Source organism: Micropterus salmoides, unplaced genomic scaffold (genome assembly GCF_014851395.1).
Source record: "Micropterus salmoides isolate LMB-PRFRI ecotype aquatic unplaced genomic scaffold, ASM1485139v1 Ms_hic_scaffold_6, whole genome shotgun sequence".
In the NCBI taxonomy this organism is placed as follows: Eukaryota; Metazoa; Chordata; class Actinopteri; order Centrarchiformes; family Centrarchidae; genus Micropterus; species Micropterus salmoides.
This window is the reverse complement of record NW_024044348.1, coordinates 2982601-2988600: the sequence shown is the minus strand read 5'-3', so window position 1 is coordinate 2988600 and position 6000 is coordinate 2982601.

Sequence of the window (6000 nt, the reverse complement as noted above, 5' to 3'; positions counted from 1 at the left end):
GTAATATGGTCATATATCTCTTTGGAACAAAATTTGCCAAATTTTGGGTCATTGGTTTATTTTTTACATTACTGTGTCTTTATAGAGGCTGAGACTAATGTGACCCTCACGGTGCACCGTACCTATCGCAACGTCAGCGAATCAAATCAAAGCAGAAAAATCTAACGGTGACTCCAAGGTAGGGTTTGGAGAAGAGGCGTGACAAAGACATGATGAAGATGTGCAGGAGCAGCAGCACGTGTTTTTCTGAAGATGCTCAGGATGTAAGTTTTCTTTTCATTACGGTCTCTTTAAAGCAAAGACGAGTCTGCGGACTAAAAACCGGAGGTCAGTATTTTCAGTAACGCATCATGCAGTTTAATGGCAGGTGAACCAAAGAGTGGGTTTTGGAACATCAGGCTGAAATTCACTGATTCGCCTGTTAATAATATAATAATGGTGAAGACCAAAGTCCTCATAGGCAGGTCCTGCCACTGGGACGCCACCTTGGAAACGCCTCCGGGCAGCTATTTCGGACTAACAAGACCGGTCTGAATGAATGGGCAGAGAGCCAGATCTGCACTTTCACTGGTCACCGGGACATAAAAACTACATGATCAGAATCTGCAGTAAAAATCGCTGAAAAAGTTTTGACAACCTTGCCCCAACATCAGGTTTAAAAAGCGTTTCCCGACCCGTTGTACTTCCAGTGCGCGTGCCTCACCACTTCCGCGCGCGTGCATTGCATTGAGGATGCGATGGAGTGGCGTGGAACTGGAGCTGGTTTTATTGGTGCGATTGTTAACACTGGGTTGTTCATGATCATTAAAATACTTTAATCTTATAAAATGTTTCCGGTATCTGAGTCGGTTTCAACTCGTATCTTTTCCCAATTTTTCAGTTATTTGGTCGAATCTTATTTTTTGTAAAATGTTGTAAAATAAACAATAAAACAAAAATATACTGGCAGTTGAATAAATGGTCATAAATGTAAATGCAGAATAATCAATATTAATTTCTGTATATAAATTCTAAATCCTGAATCTCTCCCTGCATGTGAAGGAGGTCAGAGACCTCAGAGTCCAGACCGTGTTAAATTCAGGTGGCAGGATACTTTCCCAGACCATGTGGGGGGAGGGGGTTTATGGCTTCATGTGTCAGGAAGACGGCAGACAGTTGAAGTCCTCCAGTCTAAGACCAGGACTTTGTAGTCCTCGGCCCCGGGACTGTCCCGTCCAAACAACACAGCACTCGACACCGAGGACAGCGGACACTTCCTGTCGCTGACAGGTCCTGAGAAACGTCTTTGTCCAGAGAAATGAAAGCTGCAGCTGCAGGTATAAAGGCTGAATTCCTTTCCTGACATCCGACCCGATAGGCGACGTGGAAACAGCTTCCATCAGGCAGCGAAGCGGCGCCCAGTGGGTCAGTGTGTTAAATGTGACACAGATGACCAGACTGACCCGGCTCATGGAACCTCCAGACCTGAAACACCTCAAAACCAACGAGCCCCCAAATCTGGATTTCTTAAAAACAAACACAAGGCTCGCTCCCTGACAGCACACTGGTTCACAGCTGTTCCTCTGCCTCTCCTGGAAGCCAGACTGTTGTGAAAGTCCAACAGAAAGGTTCTCTCTATTACCTCAGCACAGGTAATCAGGCTTTTTACCTTCACACCACAGAGACACCTCAGGCCAGCACCTTCCCCTCCGTCCGTTCACCACACTCACTTCTTTAAACTTCATCACACTTAGGATTTGGTTTAATCTACATGATCCTTCTGTCATTTTCCTCGTAGTGCTTAAAATCTGCTACTATGATTTGATTTGGATCGATTTATCCAGTCCAGCTTCTTAAACGTGAATCTGTCCTGGTTTCTTTCCTCCTCTGAACCTTGGCTTTGGCTTGAGGACTAAACGAGACATTTGAGGACGAATAAAAATAAAGGAGGTATAAAGAGCTGGAAATGAGAATAACATCTGCCCTTTAAGGCCGAAACCAAGTTTTCAGAGGCTTCAACAGGAAACGTCCCTGCGTTTGGATGCAGAACCATAAATCAGAGAAACTCTGGCTTGAGCTTCCCGAAAACACCTCGTGCAGCTCGTGCAGCCCTCTCTGAACCATGACCACACTCCACTCTGTCCACAGAAAGCTGCTGCTGCTGTTCATTAAAAACTGAACGTTGTTGAGTAAAGTTCAGCTGATGTGTGAGCAGTCCGGACTAAAACGGCGAAAACGAAGACCTAAAACGGAGTCTGGAAACGCTGCAGACCTCCTTTTTCGTTTTGAAACTCCGGGTAGCGCTGTAGTGCGTACGGGCAAAAAACAGAGGACTTTAGAAACGATGATGCAGACGTTCCCGTTTGGCTCTCATAAGTCATGCAAAGCAGAAACACGATGTTGCTGAAAGAGTTTTAGTTTTGGTGTTTTTATTAAAGTATCTTGTACTGTGTAAATAACACTTAAACACTTGTACTGTCCGTGTCGCCGTATTTACTTTGCGACGACTCCCAGTCTGTTTTCTGCCGCTTTTAACTCCCGTGTTACATTCAGTAACAGTGCCAGCTCGTTCATGCAAAGTAAAACCAGCTTCTTCGTCTGCTTTACTTTATTGTTTGGCCAAATCTTCTGTAACTATGGAACAGACCATCTGCTTCATGTTTACACCGGCACACACACGCTCAGTGTACCTGAACGGTCACTGGATGTGTTGTTTTAGTACAGGCTGAGATCAGCTCTGATGCGCAGCTAAAACGCTGCTGGTCTTTGTTGTTAAACAGAAACGGAGCAGTGTGGACTCTGCGTGGAGTCGACGCGCCGCTGAATAACTGCATGTTGTTTTGTGTCCCTGCATTACGAGCCTCATCAGAGCTCCCATCAGTCCATTATCTGAGAGCTGAGAACATTCCTGCCCCCCCGTCTCTTCACCCAGCAGCCCCTCAACAAGCCCCAACAGGCCTGATTCTGAGGGAGAGCCTGAACACGTCGGCCCTCCTCCCTCTGATCTTTGTCTCTCAGACTGATAAAGTCATTCAGCCGGTCCTTCTGCCTGTTTACAGCACAACAAAGCATTTTCTGCTCCAGCGGCTGAGGGGCAACATATTTACAGATGACGTGGAACCTGGTTATAACAGGCTACTCTTTGTTTACCGTCCGGATGGCAGACCGGCCGGAATCAGTGAATCTGCCTCCGAGCCGACACTGAAACAGCAACAGTAAACCACGGTGAGGCTGCGGAGGTGCGGGCGTGCTGCTGCAGGTACAGGTGAGGTGACACGATGAAGTATGATGTAGGAAGTGAGGATGCCCCCGAACACAGAGGACTAGTCATCGCACGCTGATGTTTGGGTCAGTAAAAAAAATTAACCAACAGACATCACCATGAAACTTTCCTAGTTGATTACTGACATTAGGACAATCATGTTTTGTATTGCTTGTTTTCTGAAATGTTATGTTTAAATATGCAAATGAGGCAGTATCTATTTAAATACGCACTAATCTGAACACTGGATGAAGTCATGTTCAAAATGATTTTCTTATTTTGTTGACATGTTAGACTCAAATATTTTTACAGAGGGGATTTTGGATATTTCTTTTTATTAGGGAATAAAATGTTCGCTAGTTCAGGCTGTGGACGATATGTGAACAAAGCCCTCAGTACAAACCTTCAGAATATAGTCAGGAATAAACCTGGAAAGTTTGGTGTCTGTAAGAGCTGAGAGATTTCAGGCTCTAGAGATGCAAGGTGCAAAAGAAGTGACCACACAGAGACGAAGCTCTGCAGCAGATGATCTAACTCTGCTCTTCAGGTCTCTGTAGTGACGTGTGTCTCTGCTGGACCTCACTGAGACCACCTGATGAACTGAAGCTGGTCTGCAGCCTTGTGTAGTCCTGGTCCAGACTGACACCCTTCACGCTGCTTTCTCCTGTAACTCGTCTCCATCTGTAGTTAATGAGCCTTTAAAATACTGATTTCAAGCTTACGCACAAAGCGAGCCGACCTGCTAACGGCAAAAGCAGTACCGATTGTGAATGTGTTGAACAACCAGCGAGGAGTTCACGTCGCAGCGTGACGTCCGCTTCACCCTGGCAAGATCTTTAAACCGCCACCTGTCCAAAAGATGACACTCATCTCCAATCTTCAGCTTAAAAACAGAAACTTCCCAAGTAAAGACTCTACAGCTCCGCTGTAACTCCTAAACTGATCGATCATGCTGATGACTCAATGACGGGGTGTACTTCGTGTCCCGAGGCACCGCAGCGAGCGGACGGCTGGGCCGAGCCGGTCCCGAAGACGGTTGTGTACGTGGTCATCCTCCAGAAGACACAACGAAACTGATGAAAACTGTGTACAGATATAAGTGAGCGGTACGCCACGCTCACATGTGTAATGAGAACTGAACGTCAAGGCATGGTTCTGGCCGTGTCACAAGACGAAAGGCCCGGGTCGTGGCCGCCGCCCCCGATACTCTGGTCAGAACAGGAAGTGCAGCTCCCGGATGGAGTTTGAAGACTTCTGTTTTTTTACCTGTGACTAACCGACCAATGAAAAAAGTCAGCCTCTTCTCCTCGGCTTGGTCCACCACCAGGGGGCAGCAGCACTAGGAGGAGGTCCAGTTGGAGGATCAGGTACCACTTTATTATGGTTCTATCTCCTGTCTCCATGACGACAGAAGTAAACAATACAACCACATTACAAAGTCATCTTGCAGGAATGTGCGCCTGTGGACGACATGTGATTGGCCGGATCGTGTTGCATTGTGTCGAGGCAGGTTAAAGTGTTTTTGCAGATGACGCTGCTCTGTTCGTCCCGATGGAGGAGGCTGTCTGAACACGCAGCTACAGTTACTTCACTGAAATGTTGAAACTTCTACAAAGAGTTAGAGCTGGGGTTCCCAAAATAATAAAGCTGAGCTGTTTTTGGGGTGTTGCTTTTACATTTACTTATTTAGCTGACCTGTTTTCCCAAAGCTATTTACAGTTGCTATAAATATCAGAGGCAGCTAGGGGTTAAGCGTCTTGCTCAGGGACACATTGGTAGGAATGTCACTGTGGGAATCAAACACTCTCACACCAAAGGCATGTGTCTCATCCACTCTGCGTGTTCACCACCCCCCTCTGGTTTGTTTGTAGAGCACTACTAAAATGATCAACATCACACATGAACTGGTTCCAGCTCAGACCTGCACCCAGGTAAACAGGTAGGGAACCACTTTGTCAGAGTCCTCTGATGGTGGACTAACGTCTCCCAGAGATCCAGTCTGACTGTGTCTGTGGGGATCAATCCTCCAATCAGAGAGACAGGGTCAAAGGTCACACGAGGGGTTAACTTCAATAAACCGGGTCATATGTCAGCAACATCAGGGTCCAAGACCATACATCACACGGGCCGAGTGCCAGATCACCTAGAGTCAACATCAGGACACCTTCACAGACAGACGGCACCATGTCTGCTTGATGTTACCAACGGCCCCTTTACACCGGGCTCCAGAGAACCTGGATATGATTTTACCCTGAGTACACCTGGCGTTAACATGCATCGCCACACACGGACATTTGGAAATAAAAGCTTCTAGTCTTTGACTAGAACCAGCGCCCCCTGGCTAGCTAGCAGGATGTTCACTCTCCTCCTGGGCCTGTCGAGTTTGTAGCGGCGGTCAACATCACAGCCAGGCTTTAGCAAACGCCTCCTGAGCCAATCAGAGACAGAGTAGGGACGGGTCTTCACAAAAGGCATGCTGGGTAGGCGTGCACAGCGATCAGTCCAGCCTCTCCTGTAGGCCAGATGTTGCTGCTTTCGACTAAAAACACAAAACTACGTTTCTTATTCTGAAACCGCAAATCAAGAAATTTCAGAGGTAAATTTAGGTTTTCAAAGTAAAATGTTTCAATGCTCATGAACGCTGAGGATGGCGACGGGGGGATCACGTCACACGCCAACATGTTCCTCTCTTCTGAAGTCTGTGCAGTCTGAGGCGCTAACTGATCCATCAAACATTTATTACATGAGCACAAATTATG